We start from the raw sequence: 19,023 nt of genomic DNA on the forward strand, positions 1-19,023 counted from the left end.
AAGTGGTTCTCTAAAATTGATCTCCGGGGGGCATACAATTTGTTGCGCATGAAGGAGGGTGATGAATGGAAGACTGCTTTTAACACTCCTGTGGGTCATTTTGAGAATCTGGTTATGCCTTTTGGTCTTACCAATGCACCAGCATTTTTTCAGAATCTTATTAATGACATCCTTAGACCTTTGATCGGCAAAAATGTGGTTGTGTATTTGGATGACATTTTGATTTATTCGCCTGATCTGGAGTCTCATTGGCGGAGCGTACGTGAGGTATTACAGTTATTAATTGAATATTCGCTTTTTGCTAAGCTAGAGAAATGTGAGTTCGCCGTACAGAGAATTAGTTTTTTGGGCTACATTATCTCCAGTGAGGGCTTTGAGATGGACCCGGTGAAAGTTCAAGCTGTGCAGGAATGGCCTAGGCTTATTGGTTTGAAATCGATACAGAGGTTTTTGAGTTTCGCCAATTATTACAGAAAATTCATTAAAACATTTTCTATTATTGTTAAACCACTGACCGATCTCACCAGGAAAGGTGCTAATACGGTTCAGTGGACTACTGAGGCCATTGAGGCGTTTGTGTTTCTAAAGGAGAGCATTTTACAAGAAGGTGTTGTGATTGCTGCATTGGACTCCATTTTGGAAGATGAGATTCTTAAAGCACAGTAGAATGCCCTATCTAACACTCCCCATGGGAGGTTGTTTGTGCCTAGGACCTTTAGGAGAGATTTGTTTGAGTGTCATGAGTCTCGGTTGGCAGGTCATCCAGGAATTTCTGAGACCAAGAGACTTGTGGGTCGCAGTTTTTGGTGGCCTGGATGGCAGAAGGAAGTCATTAAGTGGGTGCGTCAATGTACTGTGTGTGCTAGATCTAAGTCTTCTCATATTCCTGCTGCGGGGTTGCTTTGCCCTCTGGAGGTTCCTAGTGCACCTTGGACACATCTGGCTATGAACTTTATTACTGACCTTCCCTCCTCTGAGGGTTTCTCGGTCATCTGGGTGGTCGTGGACCGTTTTAGCAAGATGTGTCACTTGGGTCCCTTCATCAAACTGCCCTGTGCTAAGACACTCACTAAGGCCTTTGTCAAGGAAATTGTCAGACTCCATGGTGTTCCTACTGACATTGTTTCTGATAGGGGACCTCAGTTCGTGGCTCGTTTTTGGCGTGCCTTTTGTGACAGGTTGGGAGTTCATTTGTCGTTTTCATCTGGATATCATCCTGAGTCTAATGGCCAGACAGAAAGGAAGAATCAGGATTTTGAGCAGTTCTTGCGTAGTTTTGTGGCAGACAAACAAGAGGGGTGGTCTGAGTTTCTGCCGCTTGCTGAATTTGCTCTTAACAACCATACATCCTCTTCTGCTGGGTGTTCGCCTTTTTTTTGTTGTTCTGGGAGACATCCGTCTTTTGGGTCATTCTCCAAATTGGTATCGGCTGTGCCGGAGGAGGAGAGTTTTTCCGGTGATTTGGAGAGAGTTTGGATGGATGTGCGTGGTAATCTTCAGGAGGCTAACAAAAAATCTAAGAGGTACTTTGACAGGAAACATCAAGAGGTTTTGTTTACGGTTGGTGACATGGTTTGGTTGTCCTCTAAGAATCTGCGGTTGAGGATTCCTTCTTAAAAATTGGGTCCCAAGTTTGTAGGGCCCTTTAAGGTGCTTCAGGTAGTTAACCAATCTGCTGTTAGATTGGAGGTTCCTACCTCCTGGAAGATTAATCCGGTGTTTCATGTTTCTCTATTGAAAAACGCTGATGTATCAGATAGAGACGCCACTGCCACTGTTCTTCCGGTGGTGGAGGACGGGGAATATGAAATTTCCCGCATCCTTAATTCTAGACGGTATAGGGGGAGTTTGCAGTATCTCGTCGCTTGGAAGGGTTTCGGTCCCGAGGATAACTCATGGGTGAGGGCGGATGATGTTTCTGCTTCCAGACTTGTCAGAGCGTTTCACAGGAGATTTCCTGATAGGCCTGGTCCTAGGGGATCCGGAGAATCCTCTTAGAAGAGGGGATACTGTTAGAACTCTCCTGTTAGGTTTTTTCTATTTTGCTGGTCACATGACCTTTTTTGCCTATTTAATCCTGCTCCGCCCTTCTGGCCATGCTGGACTTCATTGTAATTTCTACTCTTAAGCTAACCAGGTGCTTTGTAACCTTTCTCAGTCGGTTTAGCTAGGTCTTTTTGACCTTCATGTTCTTTGTTGTGTGTTTGTCTTTTTACTGCTACAATTTCACATCTATAGGTCTTCGTTCAGACTAGCTGAGGACTTTAGTGGGTCTGATTGCAGGATCAGGTTCCCCGTTACATCGTAGGGATCTAGCTTAGTTCTATTGTAGGGACAGATCTCCTGTCTTTCCTTAGTGCTTGTAGCCTATCATAACATAAAGTTGCCCATGGACCTGGAGCTTGGAGTGGTAGAGCCAGAAGCAGATATGTCCACTGAAGACTGGGATACGACCCGACAGGAGCAGTACAGGAGAGCACAGGCCTGTGTCGAAGACAGTCTAAGTAGGGTGAGAGATAAGCAGGAAGCACAGTACGACAAGAGTGCACCAGCCGAACCCTTGACACCTGGAGAAGTTGTACTGAAGAGAAGAAGCCACAAGCTTGACAACCAGTGGGAAAGAGAACTTTACACTGTGTTGAATTCCAGATTCAACAATAGGAAAAGCTGTCTAATTAGCAAAGACAGAGGAAGAACAACTGCAACGGTATCAAGAGACCATATGAAGTTGTGCCCAAGTCCGCTGAAGCCCCAGGATGAAGTGCCTCTCACCGTACCGGAGGAACCCAAAGAAGAAGTACTACATACTGTCTTAGGAGATTTCCCGGCAGATTGGCCTCAACTGGATGGAGCGGTAATAATATCTGTGCTACACTTCTACCAACAGCCAGAAGACTCTCCACTGCAAGTAAGACCTGTAAGTGCCCCGGAAAAGCCTGCTCAGGAAGAATCCCTGGAAGAAGGATCACCGGTAGAAGCAGAGCCAGTAGGCCCAGTAACCAGTGTACTTGCCAGTCCCGTAGAGAGGTTAAGGCAGTCTTGCAGTCCACCAACACATAGAGCTGATAGAGCGGAAAATAGCGCAAGCATTCACACTACACACATCCCAGTACTACGTAGGTCATCGTGTAGCACAAAAGGCCAGACCCCTGTCTGGTATAAGGAGTAAGTTAAAAACACCTGCAGTGTAAATAGTTACCCCGTAGGGTATGTTCTTGTAATAATTTCATGTATTTATTTATTGATTTGTTTTGCCTTGCTAATGAACAATTTATGTGACACGGACACTACTCATTGCATTTAGTTACCCGTAAGGGTATATATAAAGGACTCGGTGGCTGAGGACTGTGAGCAGCCCAAAAACTGTCATGTACATAGTTGCACTCCGTGGAGTGCCTTTTAAGTGACCACTGAACAAAAACCCGTTTGGCGTGGCCGAAGATGTGGTCCAGCACCTGGATCACCTATGCTCTGTAGCCATGCCCAGGGCCTACGTTGAGGGTTTTCAGGCAGGTCCCTTATGTTCCTTCATCAGTGAAATGGACATCAGGTTACGGGACTTACTGTAACTCTATTGTTATTATACTTGTTGTTGTTATTATAATTGTTAACCTGTTTTGCAAAAAAATGCGTCAGTCCAGGAGTACTGAGTTTTACTAGGGGGCGATGTGGCGCCCTGCTGTGTACTGGTGCCACAGAACCCAGAAGGGTGCATGGATGGACTTCCCACAAGAGGCCCTCACACATTCACACACCTCCACCCTACCACCTCAGACCACCAGAGGGAGCCCGCTAGGGATATATATATGGAGGGTGGAGCCAGGCAGTTCAGTTTAGTCTGAGAGTGTGCTGGCACTTAAACCAGTGAAGACGCAGCATGCTGGCTGCTATGCTTTGGCGAGCCAAGGCCTACAGCATGAGTGAAAGCCTAGTGAGGGCCCTGAGTGTGGCCGAAGGTGAGAGGAGAAGGAAGAAGTAGCGAGGGGGCAGAGGAGCATACCAGGCTCACCCCGAGATATATACCGGACACTGGGTCCGCGCCTGCGGGGTCCCTTTATACCCAGTAGGGACCACGGGAACCCCTGGAGGACTACAAGTCCCAGGTTTACCAAACGCTGACTACAGCACCAGGGCTAGGAGTCACGGAGGCCCCAGTGACCAGGGAGAGTGATCTCCAAGAGAAGGCCCTACCACCAGGTCAGCAGGTGAAAGGGAGAGAGAGACAGTAACCAAGCTAGGTCTAGCTGCAGGCAGGTCAGACGCTTAGCAAGTAAAACCACGGATCAGGAGGCCCTATACCCGCTCACTGGGGAGAGTCCAAAAGTGCGCCCTTCATCCGGAGTACCCTGGTCCGTGCCTGCATCATCACCAGTAAAGGTACTGAAGCTTACCCTCGTGTGAGTGTCCGTCTTTCCTCCGGGACCGTCCTGCCGTCTCTCCCCTGCACCACCATCCATTACATCCCACGCTGCCCTGAGGCCCGCTCCACCTGTGGGGAGCCATTCCATCACAAGCTGCCCTACCATCTGCCTCAGAGGTGGCCCCACTTTAGCCGCATTCCACAGGTGGCGTCACGAACTTTCCAAATTCCCTATAAATACTTCCCCTTTTCATTGACCCCCTGGGTCACAGACTGGGCCAGCCACCGTGATATCCCCCATACCGGCATCCATAGGCCCGGCTGCCGAGTACCCCACAGCCCAGGGGGCGCGTCATACCCTCTTGTTATGTGCACTGCAGTCTGCTATATACACTGCCTGCCTGCCTAGCATTGATATCTCTGCAGCTGGATTAGTCCTCAGAAGGACTGTTAGTTTAGATGGATATGTAGAGAATCTTGAAGAATACCTACACTAACTAATAAACAACCAAATCTCTCCCTAGCTCAGCAGCACCTCTCCTTATACTGCATGATTGCGGAGTAGACTGTGACGAGCACGGCGGCGCCAGTTCTGATATAGATCTGACGACGCTGTGTGGCCAGCCTGTCACTGAAATGCCACAACCAACATGGCTGCGCCATTACAGTGTGTGGCAGACAATCCCTGCATGTTGATTGGCACTCTAAAGAGCACCAAACAGGCAGGGAGGGGGCCTCCACCCGAGCATCTCGGAAGTACTCGGCGAGCTCCAAGCATCTCGAGTACTGAGATGCGCGGGCGAGTACCGAGCAGTAGCGAGCATGCTCGCTCATCACTAGTGATCTCACCAAAAGCACAGAACAGAGGGCACCCATACAGACCATATGGACCAAAGAGCCACTTGAAGTATTGTTGATAGATTACCTCCATGTGGGACAATTGACTATAGGTCCACAGTACTGCCTGGTAATGACAGACCACTTCTCCAAGTTTGCAGTGATCACCCCGACTCGGGACCAGATGGCTGAGTCTGCTGCGTGAGCTGTCTGTCAAGATTTCATTCATCTGGGTCTATGGGTGTCCAAAGCGGATTCATTCAGACCAAGGAGCGTGTTTTCAGGGTAAAGTGATTAAGGAACTGTACTAACTGTACGGCATTGAAAGGTCCCGAACAACACCATATCACCACCAAAGGAATGGGGCCTGTGAGCGCTTTAATCGATGCCCCTGCTTCAAATGTTGAGGACATTAGAAGAAGACAAGAAGACGCATTGGTTTGACTACGTACCTGACCTAGTCTGGACCTATAGCAATCAGGTCCACATCACCACAGGTTATGCCCCATACACGCTTCTGTTTGGTAGAGCCGGCCGAGAAATCATCAAGCTAAATCTTGAACAGCCAGAGGATCAATTCGAATGATTTACCACCTCCTGGGTGAAAGAGCACCAGCGATGACTTCAGACCATCCGCCGGGTAGCAGGCCAAAGGTTACAAGAAAAGGCGCAGAGCGGTCAACCGCCAATTCAGGAAGTTCAACTCCAGCCTGGAGACTGAGTGCTGGTGTGGGAAAAATGCCCTGAAGAGAAGCTGAGCGGATGTTGGGAGGTTCAACCATACAAAGTGATCAAGTGAGTGTATCCCAACAGTGCAGTGTACGAAGTGCAAGCTGAAAATGAGAAGTCTGGTCAGAGAACCCTACAAAGGAATATGTTACAACCATGCTGCTCTGAGGATCCTACACCTGTCCCAAGAGTTACTCCTCCTGCTCCTACGCCAAGACCAGTTTTCCCTGACAGTGACTTTGTTGAAAACTGGTGGACCGTTCCTGAGTCCGCGTAAGGTCCCCAGTCAGTGGGAGTTGACATCCTCGACACGGATGCATTGCCAGTTCACGGAGAGGAGGAAACCACAGCTCCAGCCGAACCTTCAGTTGAAGAAGACAGTCACATGGCCATTATGCCTGTGGAGGACAGTCAAGATCTCCAGAGATCCAGTAGGCTTAATGCAGGGATTCCACCAGAAAGGTACAATGTTAATCGGTTTATGTGGTCCGCTCATATGTATTGTGATGAAAGTAGTCCTGTGATGTATACCGCTGCATGAAGCCTTTATTTCTTTCAGAGCTATACAGCGAGGCCGAGGAGGCATGTAGGACATCGTCCCTTAGAGGTCATTGAATACACTGTGACTTTAAAGCATCATGCTCCCCTCTGTGCCTTGCTGTTGGACTAGTCTCCTCCCCCTGCTGTTGTTGGTATGTGCTGGGAGAAAAAGGAGAACCAGGAAGTAGACATCTCGTGTGGATGTTTGTAGCAGCAGAGACTATAGAGAAGACACTGTTAATCTATTGAAAGAGAAGATTATGGAGTATATCAAGATTTGTTGCTTGATACTGTGTCAAGGAGTAGAGAAATTTATCCTTTTCTTGAAGAACGTTTTCCCTGGAGACTAAGGACCTGAGATAGCACACAACACAGCATATCAGCCATTTCTGTGAGAGTGAAGCAAGGTTTGTCTGCCGTCTGGAGGAAAGAGATCCCATATACAAGGAAAGGACTCAAGTGAATTCATCCGGCTCTTTCCCACCAGGAACAAGAGGCTGCCGCCATCTGCACCTGGTCTGCACACACGTGAGTGACCCATCAGCATGAACTGTGTTAGGGTTTAGCATAGTTTCCTGTAGCTAGGATGCTGTAGCAGCGTGTCCTGAATAGCAGAAAGCCAGATAGGGGATTAGCTCACAGTAATTTGTGAAACTTGTTGTGTACTGTTTGTTCTGAGCTTTCATTGCCATAGCTGGAACATAGTTTGTGACTTGCTCCAGCTATATCTTCCTATGTTCATGTTGGTAATATTGTTATTGTAAATACTGTTATCCTCATCTCCCGGCGTATAATTCCTTTTTATATAATAAAGCCGGAGTTTTGTTTCCGTCTTCTTGTCTGCTGTGCCGTACTTGAATCCTGCCTTGCGGTGTTCTTTAGACACTGCTACATCAACATGTTCACTGCACTCCTAGATGAATTAATTGGAGGGAATAGTTTGTAAAATGGGGTCACTTATAGAGGGTGGTGCTGTTCTGGCAAAGATTTCGAAAAGTTAATTTTAGTGTTGTACAAAATGTATGGTGATACAAAAAGTGGCAATGGGAAAGAACATTATATTGTAATGGAAAAAAAAAACATCCCATGGTTTAGAATGTGCCAACTACTTTCAGCAGCAGAAACACCATCAAGGGCACAAGCCATCCTCTCAGGAATACCACCAAATTCAGGCTACAATTAGTCTCCTTTTCCTCTGACAGCGCATTATTAGGTATGAAGAGCAGGGTATTATGGAGTGGCACATCAGCATGATGATTTTACCTCTAACAGTGACACCATTAGTTTGAGTCAGTGCGGTATACCTGATCACAAATAACTAAGAGGGAAAATAATTGAAACTTTTTTTATTTTAAAAAACATGGAAAGTGTTATTAAATGTACTGATTGATGCTACTGGTTACCATACATTTCTATGTTGCGATCACTTTGACGTTACTAAGGCTGTGTTGGCATTATGGAGATTGAATGGAATAACTTTAATCCGAGGAGACCTCAAAGTGTAACACACTTTTTTTCAGTGCAAATTAATTTGCCGAACCTAATGAATTCAAATTTTAAAAAATGTTATCTCTAGTATGATGCCTAATTCTGAAGCACTAACTGCTTTGTTCTATTTACTGTGGAACGATATTTGTATTCTGTTAGTTACTTTGAGGCACGGTAATTCACTGACAAAACATCAAATCTAAAAAACATCACAGAAAAAATATACTCTATGCTTACCAATATCTGATCACATTAATAATGTACTGCAGGATAAATCAGGCCACCATGATAAAAGCCTCTGCTTCTTACAAAAAAATTGCTGGTTATAAGCAATCATGCGATAGAGAATGTGTAACTGGTGGAGAAAGGGTGAACTTGACGGACCTGTGTCTTTCTTTCAACCTATGTAACCACTGTATTTAACTATCATGGGGATCTGCTGTATCCTACAGTGCATCAGTATTGTAACCAGGTATTTGTAAGTATGACTTTTTTTTTCTATGATTTGTTCTGAGTTGATGTCTTTTTCAGCGAATTGATTTTAATTTTAGCGTAGTGACCTACAATACAATGAGGACCCTTGATGAGGGTTACCAATTTGCATAATTTGGTCAAATATCTACTTACACTTCAAGTATGTTTTAATCTTTGCAGGTTACAGCCAAGTCTTGAAGTGTAGGTGGAGGAAACTGGGGTGTCTGTCCTTGTGGGATACACTTACATAGTGGTGGGCAGCCTGCCTGAATAATATGAGCATCCCAAATAGGCTGTAGTTTGTGATGGTGCACTACCCATATTGGTGTGACTGGCAACTTATACAAGCCTTATCATTGTACATTTATTAAACTAAGCTACCCCCATCCAAGGATAGGAGACGTGAGTTCAGTTGTTTATCAGTATTTTGTATCTGTGTTACCTCCACCTAAATCATGCATCCTGCAACACATTAGTATTGTTACCAGGTATTGGTAAATATGGCTGCATTTTTTCTGTATTGTCTTTTTACTCAGAGTATCACAAGGTTCAGTTTACTTTTGGCATAAAATGCAGCTTTAAGTCAGAATAGATCCATAGAAAATAGAGCAGACAACCGGTACCGAAGTACGTCTGAAAGGCATTAATGGAAAATCATGTAATGCACTATTGTTTCTGAATTTATTGTGAGTAAAATCTAGAGTTTATACCAATGTGATCTGGCCCTTGTGGTACTTCCAAGTAATGAAATGCTGGACAATAGCACGGTGCCATGTTCCGAGTGGTCTATATAGCTTTAAAATGGATGAGTTCGTTAATTCTTCTTTGTTTGTACTGTCTATTAATACTGTAAATATTTGGGGGCACTGAGCAGCAGAATAATTTCTATTAAACAGGGAAAACGGTGGCAGTATTGACGGGGATTGTAGAGAGTGATATTATTTATTGAATGCAAGCCAAAGATGTCTTTGCAGCAAATTCTGAAGGGCAATTGAAGCTAGAAGATGCCACCATGGCAGCCTGAGGCCAATGGTAAGGGCTAGTTCATGTGAGCGATTATTCCCTCTTCAGAGAAAATCGGATCGATTATGGTAATAACACGCTGCTCAAACTTTGATCCGAGTTTGAGCCGATTGTTAGTTTACTGTGATCCGATTATCTCAGGCGAGAGAATCGTATTACAGGTGTGGAGTGTAGCGTCGGCGTCCCTGCCCTCTGCTAGGCAGGGACGCTGTTCCCCTCACCTCTCTGCTCCGAGCCCGGCGTCCTCCTCCCGCTCTGCTGGCAGCGCGCGCTCCTTCCCGGCCACTGTGCTAAGGGCGCGCGCGCGCTCCCTCCCTCTTAAAGGGGCCGCGCGCGCCGTCCTAAGGAGTCCCCGGCCAATGGCCGGAGGACTTCACCATATATAAGGCACCTCCTCCAAAATGGAGGTGCCCGAGCAATGTTGTTGCACTGTTCACTACTCTGCTTCAGCCCTCAGGTCCTGTTGCCAGTTACCTGCCTGATTCCTGCCAGAGTCCTGCCAGTTTGCTGTCTGTTTCCTGCCTGATACTCCTGCTACCTGCTTGCTAGCCTGAGGTCCGACGGTCTGCCTTCCTACTCCTGTCAGTCTGTCTATGGACCAGCTTGGCCGCTCACCTGGGAGCGCACATCTGCTACCTGCCTGCTAGCCCTCCTGGAGGCTCCGCCGTCACATGCTGTGACCACCTGCTATTCCAGAGACTCCTGCCCGCTCACCTGGGAGCGCTCCTCCGCTACCTGCCTGCTTGCCTACCTGGAGGCTCCGCCGTCACGTGCTGTGACCACCTGCTATTCCAGAGACTCTTGCCCGAACACCTGGGAGCGCTCATCTGCCTGTCTGTTGGTCTTCCTCGAGGCTCCGCCGTCACATGCTGTGACCACCCGATTATCCAGAGACTCTCGCCTGCTCACCTGGGAGCTCACGTCTATCATCTGCCGCCACAGGTCGTACCAATCCTTTACCCAGAGACTGCCCCAGTCACTTGCCGTGACCTCCTGCCCGTTCATCCAGAGACTGCCCCGGTCACTTGCCGTGACCTCCTGCCCGTTCATCCAGAGACTGCCCCGGTCACTTGCCATGACCTCCTGCCCGTTCATCCAGAGACTGCCCCGGTCACTTGCCGTGACCTCCTGCCCGTTCATCCAGAGACTGCCCCGGTCACTTGCCGTGACCTCCTGCCCGTTCATCCAGAGACTGCCCCGGTCACTTGCCGTGACCTCCTGTCCGTTCATTCAGAGACTGTCCCAGTCACCTGCTGTGACTCCCTGCCCGTCTACCCTGGTCGCCACCCGCTCCCTTACAAGGACCGCCCCCTTGTATAGTAGCTCAGAGGTTCCGCCTCCCAGACCCGTTACAGTTTGCTCGTGCACCGGAACCCGGTGGCACCCAAGCTCCCTCGCTCTCGGACCTCTGTCATGAACTGTCCCATCAGAGGTCCCAACAGGAGTCCATCCTGGGTCACCTGCGGAATGTCAATTCTCGCCTGGACACTCTGACTGCTCCACCAGCAACCACAGCCAGTGCCATGACTCGCAACCCGGCAGCTCCGCTGCCCACCAATACCATGGTATCCTACCCCGGACCCCGGCTTTCTGCACCTCCTCGCTTCGGAGGCGACTCCGCCCAGGCTCGGGGCTTCATAAATCAGTGCACCCTGCACTTTGAACTCCTGTCCCACCAGTTTAACTCCGACCGGGCCAAAATTGCCTTCATCATGTCCCATCTCACCGGGGAGGCCCTGGCCTGGCTAAATCCTCTATGGGAGAGAGGAGACCCCCTGGTGTCCGACTTGCCTGCCTTTCTCATGGCTTTCCGGAAAGTCTTCGACGAACCCGGACGGAAGACCTCATCCGCATCATCTCTGCTACGCCTCCGTCAGGGAAGTCTCACCGTGGGCCAATATTCCATACGGTTCCGTACCCTTGCCTCGGAGCTGGCCTGGGATAACGACGCTCTGGTATCCGTCTTCTGGGAGGGTCTGTCCGGCCGTATTAAAGATGAACTTGCCGGTCGGGACATTCCTACCACTCTCGATGACCTAATAAGTCTTGCCACCCGGATTGACCTACGGTTCCAGGAGCGTGCCAAAGAGGTCACCCGTGAGAGGAGGTTTCCACGTCTAGCTCCTACTTTTCAGAAATCCGTCTCTCCCCAGGTACACTCTCCTGAACCTATGCAGGTCGACCAGACCAAGATGGTCAAAACCCGTCAGGACTTACGCCGTGCCGAAGGGAGCTGCTTCTACTGTGGCAGTAAGGAGCACCGGATCCGTACCTGCCCGGAGAGGTCGGGAAACGCCTGTGTCTAGGTTCGCTCAGAGAGGTCAACCTAGAAAAGAATAAATCCTCTCCATCTCTGCTACTGTCAGTCTCTATTATCTGCGGGGAGAATCGTTATTTCAAACTAGCCCAACTTGACTCTGGAGCGGCCGGGAATCTTATCTCACAGTCCCTGGTAGAAAAATACCACATTCCCACCAAACCTCTGGCTGTACCATTATCTGTCACTGCTGTGGATGGGGGCCTCTTACCACGTCCCATCCAACTCATCACCAAATCCGTAACTCTGCAGGTGGGAATGCTGCATTCTGAGAGCATCTCTTTTCATGTTCTGCCTGGACTCTCTCACGCCCTCTTACTAGGTCTACCTTGGCTCCAGAGACATGCACCCGTGCTAGACTGGCAGACCGGAGAAGTCCTTCGCTGGGGACAGGACTGTCATAAGACTTGTTTGGTTCCTGTTCATCCCGTCCGTCCTTCTCCTACCCCAACTAATCTACCTGGACTTCCGATTCCCTTTGGTCATTTGCTGATGTCTTTAATAAAAAGGAGGCAGAGACATTACCCCCTCATAGACCATACGACTGTCCTATCGACCTGTTACCCGGTACTACTCCTCCCCGTGGGCGTATTTACCCATTGTCCGCTGCTGAGACCCGGTCGATGTCCGAATATATTGAGGAGAATTTGGCCAGGGGATTCATCCGGAAATTTACCTCCCCGGCGGGAGCAGGCTTCTTCTTCGTAAAAAAGAAGGACGGCTCTCTCCGTCCCTGTATAGACTATAGAGGCCTTAACCAGATCACGGTGAAGAATAAGTACCCCCTTCCGCTCATTCCAGAATTATTTGATCGCCTGAGGGGGGCTAGAGTCTTCACCAAACTGGACCTCCGTGGAGCGTACAACCTGGTCCGTATCCGTCAAGGGGATGAATGGAAGACTGCATTCAACACCCGGGACGGTCACTATGAATATCTGGTAATGCCCTTTGGTCTCTGTAACGCTCCTGCCGTCTTTCAAGAGTTGGTCAATGACATCTTCCGGGACCTTCTCTACTCCTGCGTTGTGGTGTACCTGGACGACATCTTGGTCTTCTCTCCGGATCTCCAGACTCACCGGAGGGACGTTCGTCAGGTCCTGCTCAGGCTCAGGCAGAACCACCTCTTCACTAAATATGAGAAGTGCATCTTTGAGCAGACCTCGCTTCCGTTTTTGGGCTACATTATTTCTCAGACCGGCCTACGAATGGATCCAGAGAAACTGTCTGCCATCGAGAAATGGCCCCGACCGAAGGGGTTGAAGGCCATTCAGCGGTTCCTGGGCTTCGCCAACTACTACCGCCTCTTCATACCACACTTCTCTTCCCGGACTGCCCCAATTTCCGCGCTCACCCGTAAGGGTACTAATCCCAAAGAGTGGCCGCCCGAAGCAGAGGAGGCCTTTCTTTCCTTAAAACAGGCCTTCTCTTCCGCCCCGGTGCTGCATCGTCCGGACGGCAACAAGCAGTTCTTTCTGGAGGTTGACGCCTCCTCCTCTGGAGCCGGAGCTGTACTTACTCAAAAATCTTCTTCCGGGAGGATGGTAACTTGCGGCTTCTTCTCCAAACTCTTCTTCTCTTCTGAGCGCAATTATTCCATAGGAGACCGAGAGTTATTGGCCATCAAGCTGGCCTTGGAGGAGTGGCGTTACCTACTCGAGGGGGCTCTTTATCCGGTAATAATTTACACTGACCACAAGAACTTGGCTTATCTCCAGCATGCCCAGAGACTTAATCCGCGCCAAGCCCGGTGGTCCTTGTTTTTTGCTCGCTTTGATTTTGTTCTACATTTTCGCCCGGCTGACAAGAACATCAAAGCAGACGCCTTGTCCCGATCCTTTCTGGTATCTGATCTCGAGGAAGAACCTAAACATATCATCGATCCCGCCAGAGTAATGCAGGTGGCTCCCGTGAGTCTAAATCGTCTCCCTCCCGGTAAGACGTTCGTATCAGTACCTGATCGGGAGAAGATCCTACACTGGGGTCATTCGTCTAAACTAGCTGGCCACGCCGGTCAGAAAAAGACCCTCCAGCTTATTTCCCGGCACTACTGGTGGCCTAACCTGCGCAAGGATGTAATAGACTTTGTTTCTGCCTGTGTGTCCTGTGCCCGCAACAAAGTTCCGAGACACCTGCCAGCTGGTCGCCTTCTTCCTCTGCCAGTACCTGCTGCCCCCTGGCAGCATATAGCGATGGACTTCATAACTGATCTTCCCGTCTCTGCCGGTTGTACGGTCATTTGGGTGGTCGCTGACCGCTTTTCCAAGATGGCTCACTTTATTCCCCTGCCAGGCCTCCCGTCTGCACCCGAGCTGGCTAAAGACATTTTACCTGCCACATCTTCCGTCTTCATGGCCTGCCCCGTCACATCGTGTCGGATCGTGGGGTGCAGTTCACTTCTCGTTTCTGGAGAGCTACTTGTAAATTGCTAGACGTCACCCTGGACTTCTCCTCCGCTTACCACCCACAGTCTAATGGTCAAGTGGAGCGGATCAATCAGATCCTGACCAGTTACCTCTGGCACTTCATTAATGCCCACCATTCTGACTGGGTGGATCTCCTGCCATGAGCCGAATTCTCGTACAACAATCACGAGAGCGAATCTTCCTCCAAATCCCCGTTTTTTGTAGTCTTCGGTCAGCATCCTCGGATCCCGTTTCCCGTCTCCACCTCGGTGGACAATCCGGCTGCGGAATCTCTTGTTAACAAATTTTCCTCCACATGGGAGAGTACCCGGTCCGCACTCCTTCTGTCATCCGAGCGTATGAAAAGACATGCTGACAAAAAACGTCTGGATCCTCCTCAATTCCGTCCAGGGGATAAGGTCTGGCTCTCGTCCAAGTATGTCCGGCTCAAGATTCCTTCCTATAAGTTAGGGCCTCGGTTCATCGGTCCTCTGGAGGTCATCAGTCAGATCAACCCGGTGGCCTATAAATTGAAACTCCCGGCCAACCTGCGGATCCCTAACTCCTTCCATGTATCTCTCCTCAAACCTGTGGTACTTAACTCTTTTTCCAAGTCTACAGGCACGCCTCCTGCTCCGGTTTCCGCTGAAAACGAATTTGAGGTAGAGAACATTCTGGCCACTAAAAGGGTAAGAGGGAAGACCTTTTTTCTAGTAGATTGGAAGGGGTTTGGTCCTGAAGAGAGAACGTGGGAGCCCCGGGAGAACATCCATGCCCCTCTCATCCTAGCTAAATTTCTGTCTGGCCTAAAAAAGGGGGGGCCTAAAGGGGGGGGTACTGTAGCATCGGCGTCCCTGCCCTCTGCTAGGCAGGGACGCTGTTCCCCTCACCTCTCTGCTCCGAGCCCGGCGTCCTCCTCCCGCTCTGCTGGCAACGCGCGCTCCTTCCCGGCCACTGTGCTTAGGGCGCGCGCGCTCCCTCCCTCTTAAAGGGGCCGCGCGCGCCGTCCTAAGGAGTCCCCGGCCAATGGCCGGAGGACTTCACCATATATAAGGCACCTCCTCCAAAATGGAGGTGCCCGAGCAATGTTGTTGCACTGTTCACTACTCTGCTTCAGCCCTCAGGTCCCGTTGCCAGCTACCTGCCTGATTCCTGCCAGAGTCCTGCCAGTTTGCTGTCTGTTTCCTGCCTGATACTCCTGCTACCTGCTTGCTAGCCTGAGGTCCGACGGTCTGCCTTCCTACTCCTGTCAGTCTGTCTATGGACCAGCTTGGCCGCTCACCTGGGAGCGCACATCTGCTACCTGCCTGCTAGCCATCCTGGAGGCTCCGCCGTCACATGCTGTGACCACCTGCTATTCCAGAGACTCCTGCCCGCTCACCTGGGAGCGCTCCTCCGCTACCTGCCTGCTTGCCTACCTGGAGGCTCCGCCGTCACGTGCTGTGACCACCTACTATTCCAGAGATTCCTGCCCGCTCACCTGGGAGCGCTCCTCCGCTACCTGCCTGCTTGCCTACCTGGTGGCTCCGCCGTCACGTGCTGTGACCACCTGCTATTCCAGAGACTCTGGCCCGCTCACCTGGGAGCGCTCATCTGCCTGTCTGTTGGTCTTCCTGGAGGCTCCACCGTCACATGCTGTGACCACCCGATTATCCAGAGACTCTCGCCTGCTCACCTGGGAGCTCACGTCTATCATCTGCCGCCACAGGTCGTACCAATCCTTTACCCAGAGACTGCCCCGGTCACTTGCCGTGACCTCCTGCCCGTTCATCCAGAGACTGCCCCGGTCACTTGCCGTGACCTCCTGCCCGTTCATCCAGAGACTGCCCCGGTCACTTGCCGTGACCTCCTGCCCGTTCATCCAGAGACTGCCCCGGTCACTTGCCGTGACCTCCTGCCCGTTCATCCAGAGACTGCCCCGGTCACTTGCCGTGACCTCCTGCCCGTTCATCCAGAGACTGCCCCGATCACTTGCCGTGACCTCCTGCCCGTTCATCCAGAGACTGCCCCGGTCACTTGCCGTGACCTCCTGTCCGTTCATTCAGAGACTGTCCCAGTCACCTGCTGTGACTGCCTGCCCGTCTACCCTGGTCGCCACCCGCTCCCTTACAAGGACCGCCCCCTTGTATAGTAGCTCAGAGGTTCCGCCTCCCAGACCCGTTACATGGAGAAGTTGGAGAACTTAATTTCTCCATCTTCTGCATTGTCTGCGAATGACATCCATGTGCAGTCCAATGTTTTACATGCACCCTTAGACTTGAATGGATGCGTGTGATCCGATTTGTAGAGCCACTCGCAGCATGCTGATATTTTTTCCACAGACTGATTCGGTCTGTAGGAAACGACGCAGATCTGCACTGCCCCATAGTATAACACTGGTCCAATTGCTATTCGTTAAAACATTGAGGAATTTCACAGACAAACTAATGCTAATTCAGCGTATGGGATCAAATTTTAGTTCACAGGACATACATATTATATATACAACCCCTGGCAAAATTTATGGAATCACCGGGCTCGGAGGATGTTCATTCAGTTGTTTAATGTTGTTGAAAAAAAGCAGATCACAGACATGGCACAAAAACTAAAGTCATTTCAATTGGCAACTTTAGGGCTTTAAGAAACACTAAAAAAAATCAAGATAAAAAATGTGGTACTCAGTAAGGGTAATTTTTTTCAGACCAAACAGAGGGAAAAAATTATGGAATCACTCAATTATGAGCAAAAAAAATATGGAATCATGAAAAACAAACACACAAAAGAACACTCCAATACATCACTAGTATTTTGTTGCACCACCTCTGGCTTTAATAACAGCTTGCAGTCTCTGAGGCATGGACATAATGAGTGACAAACAGTACTCTTCATCAATCTGGATCCAACTTTCTCTGATAGCTGTTGCCAGATCAGCTTTGCAGGTTAGAGCCTTGTCATGGACCATTTTCTTCAACTTCCACCAAAGATTTTCAATTGGATTGAGATCTGGACTATTTGCAGGCCATGGCATTGACCTTATGTGTCTTCTTTCAAGGAATGTTTTCACAGTTTTTGCTCTATGGCAGGATGCATTATCATCTTGAAAAATGATGTCATCATCCCCAAACATCCTTTCAATTGATGGGATAAGAAAACTGTCCAAAATATCAATGTAAACTTGGGCATTTATTGAAGATGTAATGAAAGCCATCTCCCCAGTGCCTTTACCTGACATGAAGCCCCATATCATCAATGACTGTGGAAATTTGCATGTTCTTTTCATGCAGTCATCTTTAAAAATCTCATTGGAACGGCACCAAACAAAAGTTCCAGCATCTTCACCTTGCCCAATGCAGATTTGCGATTCATCGCTGAATATGACTTTCATCCACTCATCCACAGTCCACAATTGTTTTTCCTTAGCCCATTGTAACCTTGTTTTTTTCTGTTTAGGTGTTAATGATGGCTTATGTTTAGCTTTTCTGTATGTAAATCCCTTTTCCTTTAGGCGGTTTCTTACAGTTCGGTCACAGATATTGACTCCAGCTTCCTCCTATTTGTTCCTCATTTGTTTTGATGTGCATTTCCTGTTTTGGAGACATATTGCTTTAAGATTCCGGTCTTGACGCTTTGATGTCTTCCTTGGTCTACCAGTATGTTTGCCTTTAACAACCTTCCCATGTTGTTTGTATTTGGTCCAGATTTTGGACACAGCTGACTGTGAACAACCAACATCTTTTGCATCATTGCGTGATGATTTACCTTCTTTTAAGAGTTTGATAATCCTCTTTTTTGTTTCAATTGACATCTCTCCTGTTGGAGCCATGATTCAAGTCAGTCCACTTGGTGCAAAAGCTCTCCAAGGTGTTGTCACTCCTTTTTAGATGCAGACTAACGAGCAGATCTAATTTGATGCAGGTGTTAGTTTTGGAAATGAAAATTTACAGAGTGATTCCATAATTTTTTCCTCAGAATTGAGTGATTTCATAATTTTTTCCCTCTGCTTGGTCTGAAAAAAATTACCCTTACATTTTTAATCTTGATTTCTTTTAGTGTTTTTTAAAGCCCTAAAGTTGCCATTTGAAATGACTTTAGTTTTGTGCCATGTCTTTGATCTGTTTTTTTTCAGCAACATTAAACAACTGAATGAATATCCTGCGAGCCCGGTGATTCCATAATTTTTGCCAGGGATTGTATATTAAAACGTCACTTTTAATATTTTCTTTTAAATATGGGGATAATATCAAAGAAAAACAATTTTAATAAAAACAATATATATATAAATATATATATATTGTAAGGCAGCGCTAGTCATCATACTGGGGGATACTCGCTGCACCGGGTCAATTAAAGCACACATGCAATGTCTTTCCGGTATTTCACAATGCAGCAGTTTATTATTTATCATAAACCGCTTATCACACATATAATGTCCACGAGCCTTTCCAGTGGCAGCTATGCCCACTTGGCTCCAGTTACAGTCTTCAGCAAAGTAACTATAACAATGTCCATATAACGTACCGCTTTTACCTTTTGCCGGGTCTTAACGGTTTCGTTCTCCTACCACTGTGGCTTTTAGGCTTTCCAGGTGGGGGTCTCCAGCCCTCCTACCTTCGAAGGCTACTGGTATGTCTTCACACTTAACATCCAGCCTCTGCCTTTCAGGACTCTTGTCTTTCAAGCCTCTGCCCTCCAAGGCCACTGGCATCGCTTACACCTAAGGATCCAGCCTCGACCTTTCAGGCTTCACCTGGCTTCACACTAATGGTGTCCCACACGGGAACAGGCCTCACGCCTTACACACCCTGTCTCAAGACTACCAGGGTTTATATATCCAGTAGTACACACCCACAGGACCTGTGCTGATGTCACAGTCA

The sequence above is a fragment of the Phyllobates terribilis genome, unplaced genomic scaffold (genome assembly GCF_046119375.1).
Source record: "Phyllobates terribilis strain yellow unplaced genomic scaffold, ASM4611937v1 Scaffold_8__6_contigs__length_399053987, whole genome shotgun sequence".
NCBI classification, from domain to species: Eukaryota; Metazoa; Chordata; class Amphibia; order Anura; family Dendrobatidae; genus Phyllobates; species Phyllobates terribilis.